Genomic DNA, 24,203 nt, shown 5'->3' with positions numbered 1-24,203 from the left:
CATAGAGGACAAGGCCTCCCCCTGATGTTGCCTCTTGGCGCTGGGATTCAGAGGCTTAATGCTTTTGAAGGTGGAGGTTCCCCTGAGTCACCATAGCTAAGTAGTCACTGATAGACTTATCCTCCATGAATCCATCTCATCCCCTTTTCAAGCTGTTGTTTCCTGTGGCCATCACAGCCTCCTCCGGCAGGGAATTCCACAATTTAATCACTGTCTGTGTAAAGTAGTATTTCCTTTTGTCCATTCTGAACCTACTGCCCATCAGCCTCATTGTATGCCCTTGTGTTCTAGTATTTTGGGAGAGGGAGGGAAATTCCTGGAGATGCAGAGTTGGAGGCTGGAAAGGGCAAGGCTTAGCAGAGTGCAATGCCATATGTCTTTATGCTTTTTATAGTCACAGGGACTGAAGGTTGATCACACAGAATAAGTCAGTACAATCAACAAAATGGGACATTCAATGGCCAATGCATTAGGATTTTAGAGGTCTGAAACCACCAGAAGGGACTGGAGCACATGTGAAGAATAATGACATAGATCAGAGCTTTTTTTTTTTTTTTGTAGCAGGAACTCCTTTGCATATTAGGCCACCCCCCCCCCCCCGATGTAGCCAATCCTCCTGGAGCTTACAGTAGGCCCTCTACTAACAGCCCTGTAAGCTCTTGGAGAATTGGCTACATCAGGGGGTGTGGCCTAATATGCAAAGGAGTTCCTGCTACAAAAAAAAGCTCTGACATAGATTCCACCCTCCAAAGCAGCCATTTTCTGCTGTGGGAGCTGATCTCTGTTGTCTGGACATCAGTTGACATTCTGGGAGAACTTTAGGTGTCATCTTGAGGTTGGAAACCCTACTGACGCTATGACAACACAACCATTAAAGACCCAGACTGATGCCATTAAAACACAGTTATTAAATAACAAGTTGGCACCATCAAAACAAGGCAGGGCATAAGAGCAGCATAAAATACACCCTGGGAAGAAACAACAGGAGGAGGTTTTGCTCTTTGTCCCTTAGTTTTCAGCTCCTGGGATTCAGGGTCACTCCTCCTCAGAAACATCGAACTGCAAATGCAAGAATATTATTTAAAAGATTTCCCCCTCCATCTAAACAACTCTGCAGTTCCATCAAAAGAGCATACAGCAGATTGGGACTAAGCTGACAACTCAAAGAGCATCTAATCAGAAAACATCAATGGACTGTTTCATTATTCAGCTACCTGAAGCTCAAAACCTCGATGGCAATGCTCCTTCTATACCTCGTCTGTAGGCGATAATGAAATTATGGGGACAGGGTTGTTGGAACAGAAACGTTGACAGCTCTACAATCTTAGTTGTTTTCTTGGATTCTTCTGACGGAACGCAGAAAGGAACAGTGATTAGGAGGCACCCCCCATCCCAAGCAGCTGGAATTGAGTCCTCCTTCAAATACATCCCATTAATTATTTACCAGGTCTAATTGACTGCTAATTCTGCTATTAGGCATCAGTGAGAGCCGAGAAATTGATTTTGCATTCAAAATGTCATATACCATCGAGTTTGCCTGAAGTCCTGTGAGTTTCTCTGTTGTATGTCTGTCTGTGTATATATATATATGCATATATAATCTTAATGGGTTCCTACTTTGCAGTGAAAATTTAAAAGCTCCTGTAAAAATTAATTGGATCTATAAGAAGCCGAACAGGTGTCATTACCTTCCAGCCTTTTGATGTTAGTAGCGCAATTTCAGCCGCATTTGGCATGGATGAAAGCTTGCATTTCTTGATGAGTTGCACTATATGGAGTGTTTCCACCAAGGAGTATATTTAGTGTTGCCAGCCAGAGTGGTTTGGGCATTATGCTACCCCTTCTTGCTGGCCATCTTTGCCACTACTTTGTCACTGCTGTCTCCAGACAGGGAGCCAGAAGATGGCTCATCTCCTCAAACCAAAGGCTCCTCTAAAACCAGTACCGAGCTAGACCATTGGCCTATCGAGGTTAATATTGCCTGTTCAGACTGACAGTAGCTCTCCAGAGTCTTAAGCAGAGGTCTTTCATATCACCCATTGCCCTGGTCCTTTTAACTGGACTTGCAAGGGATTGAACCTGGGACCTTCTGCATGCCAAGCAGATGCTCCTCCACTCAGCAGCCCCTCCAATGAAACCACACCATCCAGCACGCAAAAGACATTTAAAGCAGGATGCACAATTCTCAGCACAGTAACTGAGCAGAGTGACTCCCTTCTAAATCTAAGGGAGGGACGGTGGCTCAGTGGTAGAGCATCTGTTTGGTAAGCAGAAGGTCCCAGGTTCAATCCCTGGCATCTCCAATTAAAAAGGGTCCAGGCAAATAGGCATGAAAAACCTCAGTTTGACACCCTGGAGAGCCGTTGCCAGTCTGAGTAGACAATACTGACTTTGATGGACCGAGGGTCTGATTCAGTATGAGGCAGCTTCATATGTTCATATGTTCAAGTCCATTAAAATCCATAGGCTTAGATAGGGTTTTTTTTTGGGGGGGGGGCAGAAAAAACTCCTTTACATCCTCCCTGATGTAGCCAATATTCCAAGAGCTTACAGTAGGCCCTGTATTAAGCTCTTGGAGGACTGGCTTCATCAGGGGTGTGTGGCCTAATACGCAGAGGAGTTCCTGCTGCAAAAAAAAAGCCCTGTAAACTCTGCTTGGGAAAGAACAGTTATTTTAAAGGAATTATTCAGGACCAAGGATTAGCCTTTCTCCAATGCTGATAATGGTCTTTGTTTATTCCTGCAGGGATGCTGCCCTTCTGATTTTAAAGGTTTTTATGATTGTCATCGGTATTTATGGTGTTATTGCGAGCTACTTCAGGGATCAATGAAACATAAAGAAATAAATGACGTTACTCAAGGGAATAGCAAGAAACACGGAAAGAATTCATAAGACTAGTAATATATACAATCCGAAATGCTGCATAGCATGTAAAAATACAGGAAGACTATAATATAGCGGGTTCTCAGGCACTGAAGAGGCGAGATGGTAGTAATAACAAGCTCTTTGTTGAGTACAGCATGGTAGGTGGCTGCACTAACAAGACTGGAGAATGCAGCCTGCTGGGCCAACTATATACAACACGGGGTTCCGGCGCTAGCACGTTATTGGGTCATTCAAACCATCAAGGGGTCTCTGATTGGAGCAGGGCAGTTTGGATTTCGATCCTACCGCCCATTGTTCCTAAGTCCCCAAGCTCAGTCCTTCAGGCTCCAATGAGCCACGCAGGAACACCACTGATGACAGCATAACAAAGAGTAATAAACTATTGAATGCATACGGCAAAATTGCAGAAAGACACTAATAAACAATACATCTATACTACTCAAGCGCAAACCACTCAGTGACAAAAAGTTTTTCAAACAGAGTCCAAAAGAAAACCGGCCGGTGAAAGACGGGAAAGCTCTCTCCAAAATGACAGACTCTGGAAGACTGAAATATTACTCTCAAACAACGCCGAGGTCCCTTGCCGAACAATTGTTTCAACATGAAATAAATGCCTTTTTCAAGGGCTGGACTTCTTCCTTGGTATTAATTTACATGGAATGGTAAAGCCTTCAAAAGTGTATTGTGTGGTCACAACAGGATCTACATGTTCAGACACCTGACAAAGCTATTTAACCACCCAAGAAGCCCTGTTAGTGCAATGCTACAGAGGTGCTCGGCTTAGACAAAAAGCTGGGAGCTCTTCAGTGAGTGATAGTTGCTTGTTGGTCTTCAGTAGAGCAGCAAGATTTGAGCCCAGTAGCATCTTAGAGACCAACACAATTTTTTGAGGTATAAGTTAAGAGTCAAAGTTCCCTTCAGGGCATCTGATAAAAGGTATCCTTCTTCTTCTTTCTCCTCCTTCTCTTCATCCATCCATCCATCTATGTTATTTATAGTCTGCCTTTCTTGCTGGGATTTAAGGTGGATTATGCAGAGTGGGTCAGAACAATCAGCAAGGTGGGACATTGAATAAACAATGAGATAGGATTTGGGTTGTAGAACCAACCAGAAGTCTAATTCGCCCAAACAAACAAGCAAACCAACAAAGCCAGAAGTGAAACAAAGCCTAAATATTAATATGTCACTTTAAATGATGCAAAATTACATAGTAGGCTTTAACGCACAGCAAGCTATACATAGTGGTACAGACTGCAGTCCCCAATAATTTATCCAAGTAACTTTTTGAAGCCTTTTATACAGTCCTACCTTGAAGAAGAAGATGACATTGGATTTATATTCCGCCCTTCACTCAGAGTCTCAGAGCGGCTCACAATCTCCTTTGCCTTCCTCCCCCACAGCAGACACCCTGTGAGGTGGGTGGAGCTGAGAGGGCTCTCACAGCAGCTGCCCTTTCAAGGACAACCTCTGCCAGAGCTATGGCTGATCCAAGGCCATTCCAGCAGGTGCAAGTGGAGGAGTGGGGAATCAAACCCGGTTCTCCCAGATAAGAGTCCGCACACTTAACCACTATACCAAACTGGCTCTCTGTTGCCTGTGTAGGAAAGCCCTCATGAATAATTCAGTTTTGCAAAGTTTGCAGGAAACCTGGAGAATTGGAGCCCTCCTGACCACCTCAGGGAGGCCAGTCCACAAGGTGGGGGCCACAACAGAGAAGGCAATGTTTACAAGCAGTTGATTTTCTGAGGAAGGGAGCTTATTCTCCTGAAAGTTTATTCCCCCCGCCCCGCTCCACCCCAAATCTTGCTGGACTCTAAAGTGCTACCAGACTCGAATCTAGTTCTTTTTATGAATAAACTCCAAAGCCATTGAGGGTAGCACTGAAAGAAAATAATGTGTTTACATCCTGGGAGGCACTGCTGATGCTGAGAAGACAGATCTTTTGTTGATTTTTATTATAAAAATGGAAAACCCACACCTGGACCGCTCAAATGAGGCTTCTGTGGAAGTTGAGTAATTTATAGTTGAGGAGATTACATATCAGGCAGGCAGCTCCAACCCTCTGCACCCCCTTTGCATTCAGAGTCGGCTGCCTTGGCGAAGCTGCTATGAATTCTAAGTCCGCCTCTGTCTGTTTTTTCCATCTGCATGCTGGCCACGTTAATATTCCAGCAGAGACGTGTTGACTGGAAAACCCACAGCCTATAATGCCAAGTTCCTACTTTCTTGTTTATCGAGGAAATTTATATGCCACCTCTCTAGGGACCCGCGTGGAGCCTTTTGTCAGCTTCCTTCCCCCACCAATGAGGAGAGGCGTGAAATTTGTTTTCTGGTCAGGCGTAGAAAAACAAGCAACTCACATGTTTGCCTTCATCGCAAGCATATTGATAAGAGCTGATCACTCGGCGAGTGGCAAAAAAAGAGCTCTAATGATCAGACCAACGGTCCCTCTTATCCAGCACCCTGTTTCCCATAGCAACATACAAGATGCCCCAGAGGCCTACAGCAGAGTCATGAGGGTTGCCAAGCTCCAGGAGACACCTGTAGAGATCTCTCAGTATTAAAAGTGATCTCCAGATGATCATGAGCAGTTCCCCTGGAGAAAAGGGCTGTTTTAGAGGGTGGATTCCAGGGCTTCTTTTTGGTAGCAGGAACTCCTTTGCATATTAGGCCACACACCCCTGATGTAGCCAGTCCTCCTGGAGCTTACAGTAGGCCCTGTACTAAGAGCCCTGTAAGCTCTTGGAGGATTGGTTACATCAGGGAGGTGTGGCCTAATATGCAAAGGAGTTCCTGCTACAAAAAAAGCCCTGGTTGTTTCTATGGCATTATAACCTGCTGAGGTCCCTCCCCACCCAAACTCTGCCTTCCCCAGGCTTCACCCTCCCAAATCTCCAGGTATTTTCCAAGGGTCACAGAGGTGAAATCCTTTCACTGTTGTGGATCCTGGTATTTGTCATCCAGAGAGATATCAAGCACATGAGCATGTTGAAATTGCCCTATACTGAACCAAACCACTGGTCCCTCAAGTATTCTGGGGTGTGGAGTAAATTTTAGCAATAAAATTCATAAAAACAAAGACTTATACAATCAAGGGCAATATCAATGAGGAATCAAGGTAGGGAAGGTCAACATTACATCTCAGGTTTGATTAAAGTTACCAATCCCTAGGTGGGGGCAGGGGATCCCCTAGTTTGGAGGCCCTCCCCCTGCTTCAGGGTCATCAGAAAGGGAGGGGAGGGAAATGTCTGCTGGGCACTCCATTATTCCCTACGGAGGCTGATTCCCATAGGCTATAATGAAGAATTGATCTGTGGGTATCTGGGGTTCTGGGAGGGCTGTTTTTTTGAGGTAGAGGCACATTTGCAGCATAGCATCCAGTGCCTCTCCTCAAAACACCCTCCAATCAAAAAGATTGGACTGTGGGGTCCAATTCTACGATCCCCAAAAGAAGGTGCCCCTATCCTTCCTTGTTTTAAAGGAAGGAAAGGCATTTAAAAGGTGTGCGGTCCCTTTAAATGTGATGGCCAGAACTCCCTTTGGAGTTCAATTATGGTTGTCAGAACCTTGCTCCTGGCTCCACCCCAAAGTCTCCTGGATCCACCCCTAAAGTCTCCCGGCTCCGTCCCCAAAGTCCCCAGATATTTCTTGAATTGGACCTGGCAACCCTAGGTTTGATCAGAATATTTCCTAACCCACAATATTTTGGAATCTACCCCTACCACAGGGGAAGGGCCTTTTCCCTTAAGCACTTGGGATCTGCCAACAAGGAAAAGAAAAAAAAAAAACTCCAAACAAGGATGCATTTTCAAATGTTGATAAAAGTCTCATTCTCTCTTGGCTGAAATCTGCTCACTTCTCAGGGGCCTCTGATGAAACAGTGCGTAGTTGAGGGGTTTACATTATCAGGGCATTGTAAGCATGACCAAGGGCCAGACTAGATGCTGAACAAGTCACTCAGCTGAGCCAATGGGTATGCTGCCCTAGCATCCAATCACCTTTCGGAAGGGGGAAGGAATGCTAGATGGAAGCACAGCAGGCGTTTAGTTCAGGTCTGCCTCAAGGAGAGTGTAGAGTTTAGCTTGAGTTCTGCCTCAGCAAGAGAACAGTGAGAACTCAGGTCTGGCTCAAGAAAAGAGTGAAAGGTTGATCTGGTTGGCAGCATGGCAGAGTGGCTTAACTCTGCCTCTGGGAGAGTACCCAAATTTTAGGCCTGTCTCTGGCAATAAGCGGACTTTGTACCATTTAGTCTGATTCTTGGGAAAGGGCAATCTGGGGAGCCGGCATGAGAGCGGGGAAAGTGGCATGAGAGTGGGGAAGGCAGCACGAGAGTGAGAAAGCTGGCAGGAGAGCAGGGAAGCAGGCATGAGAGCGGGGAAGCTGGCACGAGAGCAGCAAGCAATGGTGGAGGGGCCAGAAAGGTGAAACAGGGAGATGGTTTGTGGGGTCTGGCCCCCCCATAGCTACAGGCCTGTGGGGAGGGTTGAATCCTGTGTGACATCCAATCCTAGCTCTCTGCTATCGAGCCTAATTGTGGTCTGCAATGCCATACAGTGGTGTTTCCCAAAGCCAGGGTTGCGACCCGGCACCAGGCCGCGGAGTCCTCAATGCCGGTCCACGGTGCCTCCAGTCCCCTGGCCACCCCTCTTCCTGCCGTCCCCCACATCATGCCTCCCTCCCCCGGGTCACGCGCCTCTGCACGTCCTTCTCCCTCCCTTCCCCACCTCAGGCAGGTCAGTTTCATGCTGCACAAAGCCCTTCCCCCCCCCCACCATCGCCCGATTGCTTGGAAATTGGTGCGGAGCTCATTCCACGCCAGGCCAAGCAGGTGGCAGCTCAAACAGACCGCAGCATTTTATATTTTTAGTTTTCTGCTGTGTGGTCCTTGTGCTTTTTCTTAATGTTTTATTTTTACAATTGCATTGCAAAATCCCACTATTCTACCTTTCCTAAACAAAATATCGCAAGGGTTTTAGGCTTGTTTGCACATCATTTCCTGTCTCCCGGTTCCACTCCCAAAGTCTCCCGGCTCCACCCCCAAATTTTAGTGGGCCACAAAGGAGAAGTGTAAAAATAACCGGACAGGGGGGTGGGGGGGACGTTTGGGAAACCCTGCCATACAGGAAGTCCTTGGTTCTAAATTGCCCTAGAAACACCGATGATTTAATAATCTTGACTAACGCACTGTAAAGGACAATCTACGTTGAAAGCTTGGCCCAGTTTAGATTTTAAAAACAGGGTTGGCCGTGGCAATCTTTATTTACTAAGTGCACCCCGGCTGGAAGATTTACTGCACCCCGATAGCACTTGACTTTGGCACGGATCGCATGTTTTAACACTTGCCGAGAGTTCAAACTTCCGCTTCCCTCCTGAGCGCTGTAAAAATTGCTATTCATTGCCTGTGACTGTATCCTTCTCTCGAAATCAGTGCCTAGAACAGCGGGAACGACATACATGATGGAGTCGGGCTCTGCCTCCCTCACGCCTGCTCTCGGCTGCTCTGGCCGCAGTAAACTTGTTGGAATCAAATGTTATCCGATTACCATAATGAGAGCAGAAACGGCTCATCAAACAGGAGGCTGAGAAATGGGGGAATAACGAAGGGGAATAACGAAGTGTTCCTTGAATAACAAGGAGCAGCCAATAGCCAAAACATTTTAGGGCCCTGGGAGGACACAATCCAAATGGCAGGACACTTCATCAGTAGGGATGCAGGCTTCCAAGCGGGACCTGGGGATCCCCTGGAATTGCAGCTCCTCTTGAGGCTACAGAGATCAGTCCCCTTGGAGAAAATGGATGTTTTGAAGGGCAAACTCTTTGGCATTGTATCCCACTGAGGCCCCTGTCCTCCCCAGGCTCCACCCCCAAATCTTCGGGAGTGTCCCAACCTGGATCTGGCTATCCTACCCCCCTCCCACCCCTGCTGGTGGCCAGAGAGATCCTAGCAACCCTATCCCCTAGAGATATAAAATTACCAGGACTTAGGGAGGGCCGTGGCTCAGTGGTCGAGCATCTGCTTGGCATGCAGAAGGCCCCAGGTTCAATCCCCAGCATCTCCAGTTAAAATAGGGCTGCTAATCCCCCGGTGGGGGCAGGGGATCCCCCGGTTTGGAGGCCCTTCCCCCACTTCAGGGTCATCAGAAAGTGTGTGGGGGAGGAGATGTCTGCTGGGCACTCAATTATTCCCTATGGAGAACGATTCCCTTAGGGTATAACGGAGAATTGATCCACAGGTATCTAGGGGTCGTGGTTTTTTGAGGTAGATGCACCAAATTTTCAGCACAGCATCTGATGACTCTCCCAAGTTTCAAAAAGAAAGTTTCAATTCTATCAGCCCCCAAAGAAGGTGCCCCTATCCTTCACTATTCCAAATGGAAGGAAGGCATTTAAAAGGAGCGTGGTCCTTTTAAATGTGATGACCAGAACTCCCTTTGGAGTTCAATTGTGCTTGCCACACCCTTACTCCTGGCTCCACCTCCAAAGTCTCCTGGCTCCACGCCCAAAGTCCCCAGATATTTCTTGAGTCGGTCTTGGCAACCCTAAGTTAAAACGACCAGTCAGTGGGTGATGTGAAAGATCTCTGGCTGAAACCCTGGAGAGCCGCTGCAGTTCTGAGCAGACAATACTGACTTTGATGAACCACGGATCTGATTCAGCATGAGGCAGCTCCATGTGACTTTGGAAACCGTTGGAACCCCTTCCCTTTCCTTCTTCTTTAAAAACGAGAAGAAAAGTTGGGGGGAAAACAGAATTGTATTAAGTTCCGTCTGATAAAACAGAAACTTCTGTAGCTGCTTTAAGGACATAAAATGCGTAACCTAATTTCAGAGGGGAGTCAGGTTGGCGTGCAGTAGAAGGATGAGATCTGAGTCCAGGAGCACATTAGGGACCGACAAGATCTCTGGTGTATGAGCTTCAAGTCAAAGCTCCCTTCAAAGGTCTGACAAAGGAAACTTTGACTCTCAAAAGCTTATATGCTAAAAATCCGGTTGGTCTCTAAGGTGCTACTGGACTCGAATCAAGTAATTTATAATGCAATTAGCATACAATTGGCATATTTATGGGATTTAAGTAGGTACCTTACAGTGCTGTCCTAGGGAAAGTTATACCCTTTCGAATCAATGAACTTAGAATAGTGTAATTTTTTGTACCTTGACCTGGATGGCCCAGCCTAGTCTGATCTCGTCAGATCTCAGAAGCTAAGCAGGATCAGCCCTGGTGAGTGCTTGGACGGGAAAACCCCAAGGAAGTCCAGGGTTGCTATGCAGAGACAGGCAATGGCGGACCACCTCTGAAGCGTTGAACACCCTCTCCATATGTCAGCTGCAATTTGATGGCAAAGAGGCAGGGGCCTAGTTTGAGAGCCATTTTGGTGTAGTGGACTCTTATCTGGGAGAACCGGGTTTGATTCCCCACTCCTCCACTTGCACCTGCTGGAACGGCCTGGGGTCAGCCATAGCTCCGGCAGAGGTTGTCCTTAAAGGGGCAGCTGCTGTGAGAGCCCTCTCAGCCCCACCCTCCTCAGCCTCACCCTCCTCTGTTGTGAGGGGAGAAGATATGGGAGATTGTAAGCCGCTCTGAGTGTCTGATTCAGAGAGAAGGGCGGGGTATAAATCTGCAATTCTTCTTCTTCTGTGTGCTTTCATATCCCAAGAATAGCTCAGGTTTACTATCTTACAGTAGGGTTTCCAACAGGCTTACAGAAAAAAAAAATCTCTCTTTTTAACAGAAGGTTAATGTGTGCAAATGGGCAGGTGATGCTTTTCATGGCATGGAGGTAAATAACTCACCTGCTAAATAGGAAAGGAAGGAAAGGTCCCCTGTGCAAGCACCAGTTGTTTTCGACTCTGGGGTGACGTTGATTTCACAATGTTTTCACGGCAGGCTTTTTATGGGGTGGTTTGCCTTTGCCTTCCCCAGTCATCTAAGCTTTCCCCCCAGCAAGCTGGGTACTCATTTGACCGACTTTGGAAAGATGGAAGGCTGTGTCAACCTCGAGCCGGCTACCTGAAAACCCAAAAACCAGTTTACATTTGCGACGCAAAAGCCGCGGGACTTTGCGGCTCTTCCGGGTTCTGCGGAGCAATTAGTGTGAAATCCGCGCAGACGCTGCGGGTTGAAGAGGGACGTCGCTCCAGAGTAAGGTCAGTGCGAAAACGCCCACTGTTTAAGCTGACCAAGATTAACCTGTCCCTGATTGATAGGGCAGCAGATTTTTTGATATGATGATGATGACTGATGATAATGATTTCCATTATTAGATGGAAATCACCAGGGCTGTCTTAAAAGATTTCCTCCTCCCCTCTTGTCTCATGCACAGGAGTAACCGTCTCCTCTACCAGGTGTTCGCTGTACCACTTGTGCACATCTTTTAAAAACGAAGTTCAGCACTGCTATTTTTGCTCTTAGGGATGACATAAATATCCAGGGCTTTTTTTTTTGTAGCAGGAACACATTTGCATCTTAGGCCACACCCCTGAGGTAGCCAATCCTCCTGGAGCTTAGAGTAGGCCCTGTACTAAGAGCCCTGTAAACTCTTGGAGGATTGGCTACATCAGGGGCGTGTGGCCTAATATGCAAAGGAGTTCCTGCTACAAAAAAAGCCCTGTAAATATCCCACATTTTTCATCATCATAGAACTCCAAAAAGGCAGGATTCCCAAGAGGTCTCCCATCAGCACTGATCAGATTCCAACACTCTTAGTTTCAGCAAGATAAGAGCATCCCAGGCACTCACACCTCCTTGACCTGCAAGGATGCATGTAAATGATTCATTAACTGAAGAATTGACTAATATGCTTAATTGACAAAGAGTCTTTTAATCGGGTGACAGTCTGAGTGGGCATTTGGGAACATTTTCTCTTTCTGTTAGTTCCCTGTGCCTTGTGAACAAGAACACTCATTAGGGCGTCTGCTGCTTCGTTTGCTTGCAGTTGGCCAAAACGTCCTTGGAAGGGCGCCCCATCTATTCTGGGTGCTCACCCAGTCTTGGCTTGGCCCGAATGTAGAGGCAGCAGTCTATCACAGAGTTAAGCATGCTTAAGCCCTCTGAAATAAACAAGATTAACAGTGCCCAACTCTGTATTGGACGGTAGCCATAAAGTTGATCCTCTAGATCAGGGCTGGCCAAACGGTGGCCTGGAAGCCATATCTGGCTCTTTCAGACATATTGTGTGGCTCTTGAAGTCCCTACTGCACCATTAGCCAGCTTGGAGAAGGCATTTGTCTCTTTAAATCACTTCTCCAAGCCAAGCCAGCCAGCAGCTTGGAAAATGCATTTAAAGTTGCTTTCTTTTCATCTCTCTCTCCCTCATCTCCCCATCTCCCTCCCTCTCTCTCCCTCCCTATCTTGTGGCTCTCAAACATCTGACATTTAGTCTATGGGGCTCTTATGCTGAGCAAGTTTTGGCCACCCCTGCTCTAGATACAAGTAGTAATGCTGTTTATAAAGGATGATGATCATCAGAGTTCTTGGTACATTGTAGAGGGTGATACCAGTGAACCCCATCAAACCTACATTGGGGGCATCTGCTGAAAGACCCATTTCAGATGGGACCCCAGATGGGACTCCAGACCACTGTCATCAAGTCAGGTCTACAGCTGATCTCTTTGGCTCCTCTGATTTTTCCAGAGGCCTTTTTGGGAAGTCAATCTGGTTATTCTGGATTGATTTTGAAGCAGATTGGAGTGGTCTGCCTATCCTTAACGGTAACGTCATGTCAGCATTCAAGACTCACAATGAGAAAACAATAATGAAATAATAAAACACAATACAAAAACTCAAACCTACCAACATGACTCAATCCTTCCACAAAACACTCAGTATCATAGTCAAAACCAAAGCTTTTTTTTGAGCAGGAATGCATGGGAATGCAGTTTCCGGCTGGTTTAACGTCAGGGGGTGTGGCTTTATATGCATATTAAATTCCTGCTGGGCTTTTTCTATTAAAAAACCCTGCACGAAACAGTGGTGATGTCAGGGGGTGTGGCCTAATATGCAAATGAGTTCCTGCTGGGTTTTTTCTACAAAAGAAGCCCTGATCAAAACAGAAGACTTGCGGCATACAGTTGCATTCCTCCTAAAGCCCAACCTAGCTCCTGGTAGCTGAATTCAGGGCTAGAGATTGGGACAGACCATAGGTTTGAACTGCTGGGAGCTGCTCTTGATTCATTATTGCACTAAGTCTTGTCTCTGCTTTTGGAGGCAACCAGAAGTGGATTCACAGCACTCCCCATGGTGTGGAGGAATCACTACAGGTGCTGGATGTCAGCTGCTGCTGCCCCAGTCAGGGAGGGGTTTAGCGAGCACAACAGAAGCAGATAGCAAAACCCTGCAGCTGCTGCTCCACTGGGGTGCACTCTTGGTAAACACCCCCCTCATGCCCCATGGATACCACATCCTTGTAGGGGACGGGGAATCTCCTGGTTTGGGGACCCTCAACCCACTGGTACAGAGCGGGACACTGGGGGATGCCCAGCCCCAAAGAGCTGCATCATTGTGCAACGTGCCTGGAGCAATGACATCACCTGGAAGTGATGTCATCATACAGGGTACATCGTGTTGGGGATGCACTAGCATTCAGGGTAAAACTCTATGGTTTTAATTCGAATCCTAGAGTGTCCCCTGACACGATGTGCCCTGCATTATGATGTCACTTCCAGGTGATGTCATTGTCGTGCATTCATATGAAGCATGCGTGAATGGAGTCCCCCCGCTGTGGCCATAGTAGGACTTGGCAACCCTACATCCCTGGTTCCAGGAATCCTTTATGTATCTCCATACCTAGACCCACAATATGCATTCACAGATAGGGCTCCTCCTGCTTTTCACATTATTTCTTTCTCACGTATGCTGCCCATAAAAATATCACTGGCAAGAGCCCTGGTGTTTCCGCATCGACTTCAGTGCAGCCAGACTTTGGAAAATAACTCTGCAGGGCCGGTTGCCCAGATCATCACAAGGGTGGCAGCTGGTCAAGATACATTTATTTGGTTAAGCTCGACCGCTATCAGCAGTGGTGCTTATAAAAGAGCCTGATATCACACCAACATGGTCAGAAGAACTTGAAGCAGGGAGAATACAGACCTCCTGACAGCAGGCGAGAGAAGATGGATGGAGGTGGTGGGAGGACAGGAGAGGAATGGATTTCTGCTACAGAAGAAAAGAACGTTTCTTTAGTTAAAGAAACTAAGGCGAATTCAGCCGGAGTTAGCAGAGGTGGACCCTTGAGGTTCTGCCCATTCATCTTTATTAGATGCACTTTCAGAACAAGGTTCGTATATAGCTGGTCAGGAAAGGTTAATTTATAGCTTGATGGGAACTGAAGACGGAGTCAGGCCGTTTCTGTGCAAGATAGGGTTGCCAAGTCCCTTGGTGCCTCCAGCGGGGGATTTACCTCACATGTGCAAAGCATGCATAGTTCAATCACATAACCTGTGAGTATCATAGAGTTTCTTCTCCCAAATGGCTAGAGCGCCTGGGAAAACCATAGAGTTTCCCCCAAAAATGCCTTGAGTGGCCATCGTGAGATGTCACCTTCGTGATGATGTCACTTCCGGGAGACATCATCATGCCAGCGATGTAGGGGGAGGTTCCCCCCACCAGCCCAATGTGGGCTGGAGGGTTGGGAACCTCCCGGGTGAGAGATTCCCCTGCCCGGGACTGGGGGCTTAGCAGCCCTAGTGCAAGAGGGGGCCAATTCCCCAATATCCAATGTTGCCTCAACCATCACAGTCCATGTGCATGCCAGCACAGGGCAGCTGATTTTTCATCAAAAGCCATGAAAAGACGAGGCCCACTACCGTGAAACTATTTCTGACCATCTTCCCATGTTTGTCTGTTGCTACAAAAATAGCAAGGAGTCCAGTAGGACTTTTAAGACTAACATTGTAGTGCAAGCTTTCGAGATACACACTTCTCTTCGTCAGATGCATCAGATTAATCAGACAGAGAGCTGTGTTTCCTCTCTCTGAGGAGTCTGATGCGTCTGACAAAGAGAGCTGTGTTTCTTGAAAGTGTATGCTACAATAAAATTTGTTAGTCTTAAATGTGCTACTGGACTCCTTGCTATTTTGACATCTTCCCAGATAGCCTGTATGTGTAGTGGTTAGAGGGCCACACTAGATCTGGGAGACCTCTGTTTTATCCTCACAACAACCCTATGAGGTAGGCTAGGCTAAGAGTGTGTGACTGGCCCAAGGTCATCCAGCAGCTTTCATGACAGAGTGGGAATTTGAACCTGGGTCTCTTAGGTCCCAATCTGATACACTACGAAGGCACCACACTGGATCTCAATGGTGGAGCTTTTCATTGTCAGAAGGAGCTTCCATGGCCAGCGGAACACTCCTGCCTCAGGATTTAACTCCGTATAAGGATTATAAGGCCATGTAGCTCTTGTGTACAACACAGACAAATCTAGCAAACTAAACAACTGAAAAGCCAAGAACAGAGGCTACTGACAAAAATAAAACATAGGGCTTTTTTGTAGAAAAAGGAACTCATTTGCATATTAGGCCACACCCCCTGACATCACCATTTTTCCACACAGGACTTTTGTGTGGAAAAAGCCCAGAAGGGATTCATTTGCATATTAGGCCACTCCCCCTGACACCAAGCCAGCTGGAACTGTGTTCCTGTGCATTCCTGCTAAAAAAAAAAAAGCCCTGTGCATGGAGCTAAAAGGAAATGGAACAGGGTATGTTCACTCATCCTGAACTCAAGCCCTCTTCAGACCACATTGAGAGCATTGTGATTTTGAAAGATATCAGCTTGAGAATGCTCATTCACCCTACAAAAGTGAGTCAGGTCAAACAGGACATAACAGAAGTTTGCAATCCTTGTTTGCACCAGCAGAAGAAAAGGATTCGCTACAGGAATCAATCGTGATGTTTTTCCACAGCCTGGAAGTCTCTAAAATATTGCCTCCAGGCCACTGGGTACCCATGCACTGGTGCCACAAATCCTACTGATTGCAGAGTTCTTCTTCGCACACAATTACTTTCCACAGGAGAGCCAACCTAAACCAGATGATAAAGATCAGACACCAGGGAATCAATTGGATGCGTTGAGGAGTACAATGCACGCCGTGAGACTCTTCTTGGATAGCAATGCTCAAAGTCCTTCTATGGAGAGCTGACAAAGTTGGTCATTGTTCGGGTATTGGCTTTTCGACTCTACTATTCCCATCTTTTCAATAGGAGGGAAATGGACTGGAAGAACCAACTTAATAGATTCTGGCCCCAGAACAAGAGGCTTGGAAGAGGGCCAAGTCAAAAAACTGAACTGTTACACAGACCATAGTACAAAAGAGGCAAAGGAAATCTCCAAGTGGTGGGAGGACATGTACCAAACAAGACCGTTTGGCTTTACAATTCTACTTCAAGAAACGTATGGGATACAAGACTGCTGATACTAGGATTGACAGCTTCCAGACAGCTTCCAGATTCGAACCTGGGTCTCCCCCACTACACCATGCTGTTGCTTCTACTTTAGAGTTGCCAAGTCCAATTCAAGAAATATCTGGGGACTTTGGGGTGCAGCCATGAGCCTTTGGGAGTGGAGCCAGGAGACATGGGGGTGGAGCCAGGAGCAAGTGTGTGACAAGCATTTAAAGGGACTGCACACCTTTCAAATGCCTTCCCTCCATTGGAAATAATAAAGGATAGGGGCACCTTATTTGGGGGCTCATAGAATTGGACCCCTTGGTCCAATCTTTTTGAAACTTGGAGAGTGTTTTGGAGAGAGGCATTGGATACTATGCTGAAAATTTGGTGCCTCTACCTCAAAACACAGCCCCCCCCCAGAGCCCCAGATACTCGCAGATCAATTCTCCATTATTCCCTATGGGAATCGACCTCCATAGGGAATAATGGAGTGCCCAGCAGACATTCCCCTCCCCCCCACTTTCTGATGACCCTGAAGCGGGGGGAGGGCCTCCAAACCGGGGGCTCCCCTTCCCTCACCTGGGGATTGCCAACCCTGTTCTGTTTTGCTTCCAACCTGATATTGAACATCTGTTATTGTTCCATTTAGCCCCCGTTCCCATGAATCTGACCCCCTGACCTTTTCTATAGGACTGCATTCGGTGAGCCACGTTATCCTTTGACAGCCTGGGTATGGGATATAAAACTTTAACTAGGCCTTAATGTAACGGTCATTGAGCTGTCTGTTACGCAGCTGTGGGCCTCTTAACAACACCATCAACATAAAACTGTCCTGCAATTATAGCAAGAGGATGGCACAAGCGGTTTTGCAGGAGCGGGGGGGGGGGGGGGGGAATACATGCCAGAGGAATTTGGCAGCACAAACCAGGATGGTGAGCAGGGACAGAAAGTTGCATAAGGCCAGGAATCAATCCCCCCAGCACCTGACGGCATTGATTTGCTTTGAAGCGTTAACCTGAGGAATTTTTCCATTTACACTTGATTTGATCAGGATGTATATTCACAGGGATTGATTTTTTTTTTTACTCTGGATGTTCAGGCAGATGTGGTCTGGCTACGCTGCATGTATTCCCTTTGACCAGTTCCTGTTAATGATTCCGTCTTCAAGGATTTCAGGGTTTGTTCTTGAGTTACGATGGAAACATTGTTTTTCTGACTACTGCTAAGTCTGGGGAAAAGGACATGCACTGTTGAGGGGCACAAAAATCTGCATTCCAAAGGAACAATGCATCGAGGTACCTTGATTGTAAATATATTTATCCAGGACTAGGGCCGGCCCTAGGGTGCATGGCGCCCCAGGCAGACTCACTGCCCACTGCCTGCCTCCGCAGAATCGCCGTGTCCCGCCACCCTCCTCTGCCGCGCCTCCTCCTCTTTCCCTTTCCCGCCATTTCAATGCCCGGGAAGGGGTGGTTGAGCACCAAGCTTCCTAGGCTCTTTAAAGGTTCCCCCCACCAATCAGCTGATCGGTGGGTAAAAGGGTGCTGGAGGCTCACGGCTCCTATGCCAGCCCTCCGGTGTGCTCATGATCAGTGTGGGGTTGAGCCTGGGGGCAGTAGCAGCGGGAAGGACACAAGCCGTCGAAAGAGTGGCTGCCGTCTCTTCCCTTCCCTTCCTTCCTGGATGTTGACTCCCTGAGTTGGATGGCTCAGGGTAGCCCAGTTTCATCAGCTCTTGGAAGCTATGCAAGGTTGGCCCTGGTTAGTACTTGGATGGGAGGCCACTAAGAAAGCACAAAGTTGCTACGCGGAGGCAGGCACACACAGAGGAGCCTGCGCCTGTTCATCTCTTGTCTGGAAACCTCAAAGTCGGCTGCAACTTGGAGGCACTTTCCACCACCAAGATGTTGAACATGTGCACTAGAATGGTGATGAGTGAATGCAAGATGGCACCAACGCTCACCTTCCAGAGGTGCTGTTATCACGGATCAGGGAGAGCCTGCAGCTCCTCAGAGTGGCAAAACCAGATTTGCCTGTATTGTGTGAATGGCCCTCAGTTACACTCTCTCTCTCCCCACCTCAGATGGAAAGAGACAATAAATCCTAAATGCATCTCATAGAATCATAGAGTTGGAAGGGACCTCCAGGGTCATCTAGTCCAACCCCCTGGACAATGCAGGAAACTCACAAACACCTCCCCCTAAATTCACAGGATCCTCATTGCTGTCAGATGACCATCCAGCTTCTGTTTAAAAACCTCCAAGGAAGGAGAGCCCACCACCTCCCGAGGAAGCCTGTTCCACTGAGGAATCACTCTAACGGTCAGGAAGTTCTTCCTAATGTTGAGCCGGAAACTCTTTTGATTTAATTTCAACCCATTAGTTCTGGCCCTACCTTCTGGGGCTACAGAAAACAATTCCACACCATCCTCTACATGACAGCTCTTCAAGTACTTGAAGATGGTGATCATATCACCTCTCAGCCGCCTCCTCTCCAGGCTAAAAATCCCCAGCTCCTTCAACCTTTCCTCATAGGAATTGGTCTCCAGACCCCTCACCATCTTCATTGCTCTCCTCTGGGTCCATTCCAGCTTGTCTATATCCTTCTTAAAATATGGTGTCCAAAACTGAACACAAGACTCCAGGTGAGGTCTTACCGGAGCAGAGTGCAGCGATACCATCACGTCACATGATCTGGACACTATACTTCTGTTGTTACAGCCCAAAATTGCATTTGCCTTTTTAGCCACTGCATCACACTGCATCACACATCTCTCTCTCTCTCTCTCTCACACACACACATACACCCCCCACCTGTTATGCTGTGCTTCATCTCTAATTTGTGTGTGTTTAATATCAGCAGAGCACATAAGGTTCAAATCAAGTGCAAAGTCTAAATAAAACAACTGTCTACATATCAGGTCAGAGAGAAGAGCAAAACATGTCTCTAGTTTTAGCTCAACCACTTTTTTTCATTAAATTAAACCAGAGGTTAAGTACAAGGAAAACAAAGGAGGGGGAGAGGGAGAGAGAGAGAGAGAGAGAGAGAGAGAGAGAGAGAGAGAGAGAGAGAGCAGAGAGAGAATGATGATATTTAAGAAATGGGGGAGAAAAAAAATCTCCTAAACAGATTTCACACTCAGGTGGCAATTAACAGCTGAGATGTTCCTGGAACAATCACTGCATACCCCCCCCCCAACCATTTTTTCTTCTATCAACAAAGCCCTTCTGTTTGCTTGTCAACCACTTCCTATCTCTTCTGAATAAACAGAAAAACACAGAAGATGGATGAAAAAAGAAAGAAGGAAAGGATGTGACAAATATTTCCCGCCATCGAAGCCTTAGGGGAAAAAGCCATGCAACCCCCCCCCCCAAAAAAAAAACAAAACAAAAAAACCCAGCCTTCAGGAAACAACAACTGAAAAAGCAGGTATGTGTGAACATGCAGATAATTTATAGCGCTGGTAAAGGGAAGGAGGCATAAGGGATCTTCCAGAATTACAGCTCATCTCCAGACTACAGAGATCAGTTCCATGGCAAAAATATGAAGGGTGGACTCTGTGGAATTGTACCCCCGCTGAGGTCCCTGTCTTCCCCAGGCTCCACTCCTGAATCTCCCAACCTGCAGCTGGAAACCTTATCCCCACCATCCCCAACCAGTGGCCAGGGGTGGGACCTGGCAACCCTACCTCCTGTACATAATTTCTTCTCTGGCAATCTCAAAATGGAACTTTTGGCAACAAGAGGGGTTGTTAGGAGTGGTCTTAACCCATGAGCAGCTGCCCAGGCCCCAAGTTGGGAGGGCCCCACCACCCATGCCTGATGGCAGAGGGGGCAGCCATCTCAGCAGCAGTGGTTGCTCATGCCTGCCGCATGTGAGGCTCAGGCAGCCACTGTCTGGTGGCTACATCAGCTCTTCCCATCCTCACATTGGGGGTATGGGCTACCCCTTGCTTGGACTCTGTTGGCCACAACCAAGAAAAAAACTTTCATTGTAAAATACAGTTCTGACTTGTTATGAATAATAAGTATCAAAATACAGAAAGAGTATCAACAGTACACAACATCTGTCATGCAGTTAAACTCAGTTATGAGTTAAAACCTCATAACTTCCACTTGCTTTGCTGACAAGGATTGTATTTACTATGGCGTTCCTGCTATTATGCATGAAAATTAGAGAAAGCTAGGAATCTGGACTGACACGGACGGTTGATGACTGAATAATTTTTGGCACTACTGGACCTAGAAATTGTACATAATTTGCAAGATTGGTCCCTAGAAGAAGGATTTGAGATCTGAAATGGTTCTCCATTGGACCTTTTTCTCAAACATTGCAATGAATATAATATAGTGGCTTTGAGCCACATAAGGACAGTAGGAGCATTGTGGAACTTATGAGGTTTTAACTTTGTGCATGACTGAGATGTTGTGTACTGTTGATATTCTTTCTGTATTTTGATACTTACTATTCATAACAAGTCAGAATTGTATTTTACACGGAGAGTTTTTTTCTTTGTTGTGGCTTAGTTTCTCCTTCATGGTCCCGTTAATATTGTGGACTCTGTTGGCAGCAGGTGGCCTGCTAGGGTGGTGGTAGCCCATCTTGGAGGAAACATCATGCCATGGAGACAAACCTCAGGGGAAGCCTCGGCCTCTATGCCCTGTTGTTGAGTCTCCAGAGGAACTGGCTGGCTACTGTGTGAGACTCAGTGCTGGACTAGAGGGACCACTGATCTGATCCAGCAGGAGACTCTTCTGATGTTCTTAGAAAGGCCTTGGCTTCTATCCCCTGCTATTGGGCCTCTAGAGGAACTGGTTGGCCACTGTGTGAGATAGGATGCTGGACTGGATGGACCACTGGTCTGATCCAGCATGGCTCTTCTTATGATTTTTGTCCAGAATCACCGGTTTCTTCATGCAGATCTGTAGCTGGGTGGTTTGCCCTTGCCTGCCTATGCACAGCAGCCCTGGACTTCCTTGGTAGTCTCCCATCCAAGTACTAACCATGGCTGACCCTGTTTAGCTTCCAAGATCTGATGAGATCAGGCTAGGCTGGGCCATCCGGGCCAGGTCCGACAAATAGAGGTGGTTTGCCTTTGCTTGTCTCTGCATAGCAACCCCGCACTTCCTTGGTGGTCTCCCATTCAGTTGGCAATCAGGGCCAACCCTGCTTAGCTTCCAAGATCTGATGAGATCAGGCTAGGCTGAGCCATCCAAGTCACGTCAGACAAATAGAGGTGGTTTGTCCTTGCCTGCCTCTGCATAGCACCCCTGCACTTCCTTGGTGGTCTCCCATCAGCTACTAACCAGAGCTGACCTTGCTTAGCTTTTGTGATGTGACAAGACTGGGCTAGCTTGGGTCATCCGGCTCAGAGCCTCTATTGGTAGTTTCACATTATTCTAAGGGGTTTTGGGTTGTTCTCCTTAGTCGCATTACAGTGTGACAAAGAGACAGGACCGTGGAATCGTCTTTTTTATCTATGGATTTCCTCCAAAGAGTTCGATAGGGTTTTGCCAGCGTTTCAAATGAAATCATAAATCATGGCAAAAGTGCTTTCGGCTTCCTTCCCTGTTCCCTGCCACTGTAAGTAGCTTTCCCGTAAGTTAAGATTTAGTTCTCACTGATGGGGTTATGTACTGCACACTTGATGAACTGTCCTTTCCTGTCTTAATGACCTCATTCCAGTTGATTCACCGGACGGGAGCTTTATGGCTAAGGTGTTCATGCAAAGTAAAAAGGGTGGGGGGGGGGATACACAATGTTTGTCCAGCTGTCAGGATTAAAAGGGGGATGATGACTTTAAGTGCCTGGTAAATTATGAGGGTAACATTATTTAATTGGGTTTTGTGGGGCTTACACATGCAAGGCAAATATTTTAAGAACCTGGTCTGGCTGCAGACGGATTCAAGCGGAGCACGTAGCAGCAACAAAGGGATTTCTCCCCCAGGAACACAAGCCCTTTCGTCTATTGCGAGGAAATGCAGCTGAGGATAAACTGTTCCTAATTCTTGTGCTCAGTATCAGTCAATGTCTTCAGCTCTGCTGACTGGACTAGTGTAAATGGCTATCGACTCTGTGATGGAGCTTGAGTCTTCAGTGGGAGAAACGAAAGCCAGCTCTGATTCTACAGCAAAGACAAAATACCTCCCCGCAGGGGTCATTTTGTAGGAAAATAGGAGGTGGAGCTCATTAGCATAACTCGGGGTGGAATTCTAGCAGGAGCTCCTTTGCCTATTAGGCCACACCCTCTGATGTAGCCAATCCTTCATGAGTTTACAAAAAAGAGCCTTGTAAGCTCTTGGAGAATTGGCTACATTAGGGGTGTGTGGCCTAATAGGCAAAGGAGCTCCTGCTAGAATTCTACTCCTGAGCATAACTCATTAGCATATGCCCCCCCCCCCCAGCCAAAAGCAACCCAATTCAAGAAAGGAGAGACCTGGGCAAGTGAGGCCTGCTTGGGCTGGCTAGAGCTTCAGCCAGCCCAAGCAGGCCTCGCTCACCTGGACCGCTCCCTCCCAGTCAAAAGGCCAGCCAGCCACTCGCTGTCCAAAATCACATAAGAAGTGGAGAAAGGGTGGCACTGGCTTCTCCAGGGGGTAATGAGTGCTGCTGGAGGGTGTGGCAAAGCTCCTGATGGCTGGCTGGCTGCCCGCTCTCCTAATCCAGCAATTCTTATGCAGCTGCATCTACTATTCCATGGACAAGGTAGGTGGGGAGGAAGAGGGGGAGCTATCAGAAAGGTTCAGGAGCTGTGCTCCTGCGAGCTCCTGCTGAATCTGAGGCCTGCCTCCTTGGCTCACCCACATCTTTTCTGTGGCACTGGAAATGTGCCTAAATACATGCAATTAAGATCCCATCTGAAGTGTCTAGCAATCATACCTCCGATTCTGCATAGGAAATTCAGACATCCCCCACAGATCAATGGCCATCTCTATCCTGTCTATTTGTGGAAACCTCATCTCCTCTCAGCATGTAATCTGAGGAGTTTATTGCTCCATTCTTGGGAAAGAATCTTTTCTCAGAGATCAGGGCCTCCTTGAATTTTATCCAGGTATCCTCTGTTTCTATCCTCACACACCCCACCTCTGCAGGGTGCCCATTCCACAAGATGGGAGTCGAGTTTTACCTATGCACAGGTGCTCACGTGCATCACTAAAGCCATGCAATGCACAAAAAAGATGCTGGGGGCTGATGCCCATGAGACCCTCAATGAAGGGGACCCCCTTTTCCATTATGGTTTCTGTACACAAGAATGGGTGAATGTAGACCCAGTAAAGATAGAAGGAACCTGAATTAAACTGATATCAAGAAGCAACCCTAGGAAAGAGCTGACCAGTTAGAGGTGGTCACATATGTACCTTGACTCTAGTAGATGTCTATAGGGTTGGCAATCCTCAGGCAAGGGCAGGGGATCCGTTGGTTTGGAGGCCCTCCCTCCACTTCAGGGTCATCAGAAAACTGGGGGGGGGGAGAGAAATGTCTGCTGGGCACTCCATTATTCCCTATGGAGACCGATCCCCATAGGGAATAATGGAGAATTGATCTGCGAGTATCTGGGGCTCTGGGGAAGCTGTTTTTTGAGGTAGAGGCACCAAATTTATGGTATAGCATCCAGTGCCTCTCCCCAAAATACCCCCAAGTTTCAAAAAGATTGGACCAGGGGGTCCAATTCTGTGATCCTCAAAATAAGGTGCCCGTATCCTTCCTTGTTTTCAATGAAGGAAAGGCATTTAAAAGGTGTGTGGTCCCTTTAAATGTGATGGCCAGAACTCTCTTTGGAGTTTAGTTATGCTTGTCACAACCTTGCTCCTGGCTCCATCTCCAATGTCTTCTGTCCCCACCCCCAAAGTCTCCTGGCCCCACCACCAAGGTCTCCTGGCTCCATCCCCAAAGTCCCCAGATATTTCTTGAATTGGACTTGGCAACCCTAGATGC

Source organism: Heteronotia binoei, chromosome 6 (genome assembly GCF_032191835.1).
Source record: "Heteronotia binoei isolate CCM8104 ecotype False Entrance Well chromosome 6, APGP_CSIRO_Hbin_v1, whole genome shotgun sequence".
Classification (NCBI taxonomy): Eukaryota; Metazoa; Chordata; class Lepidosauria; order Squamata; family Gekkonidae; genus Heteronotia; species Heteronotia binoei.
Note: the sequence above shows the minus strand (reverse complement) of the source record.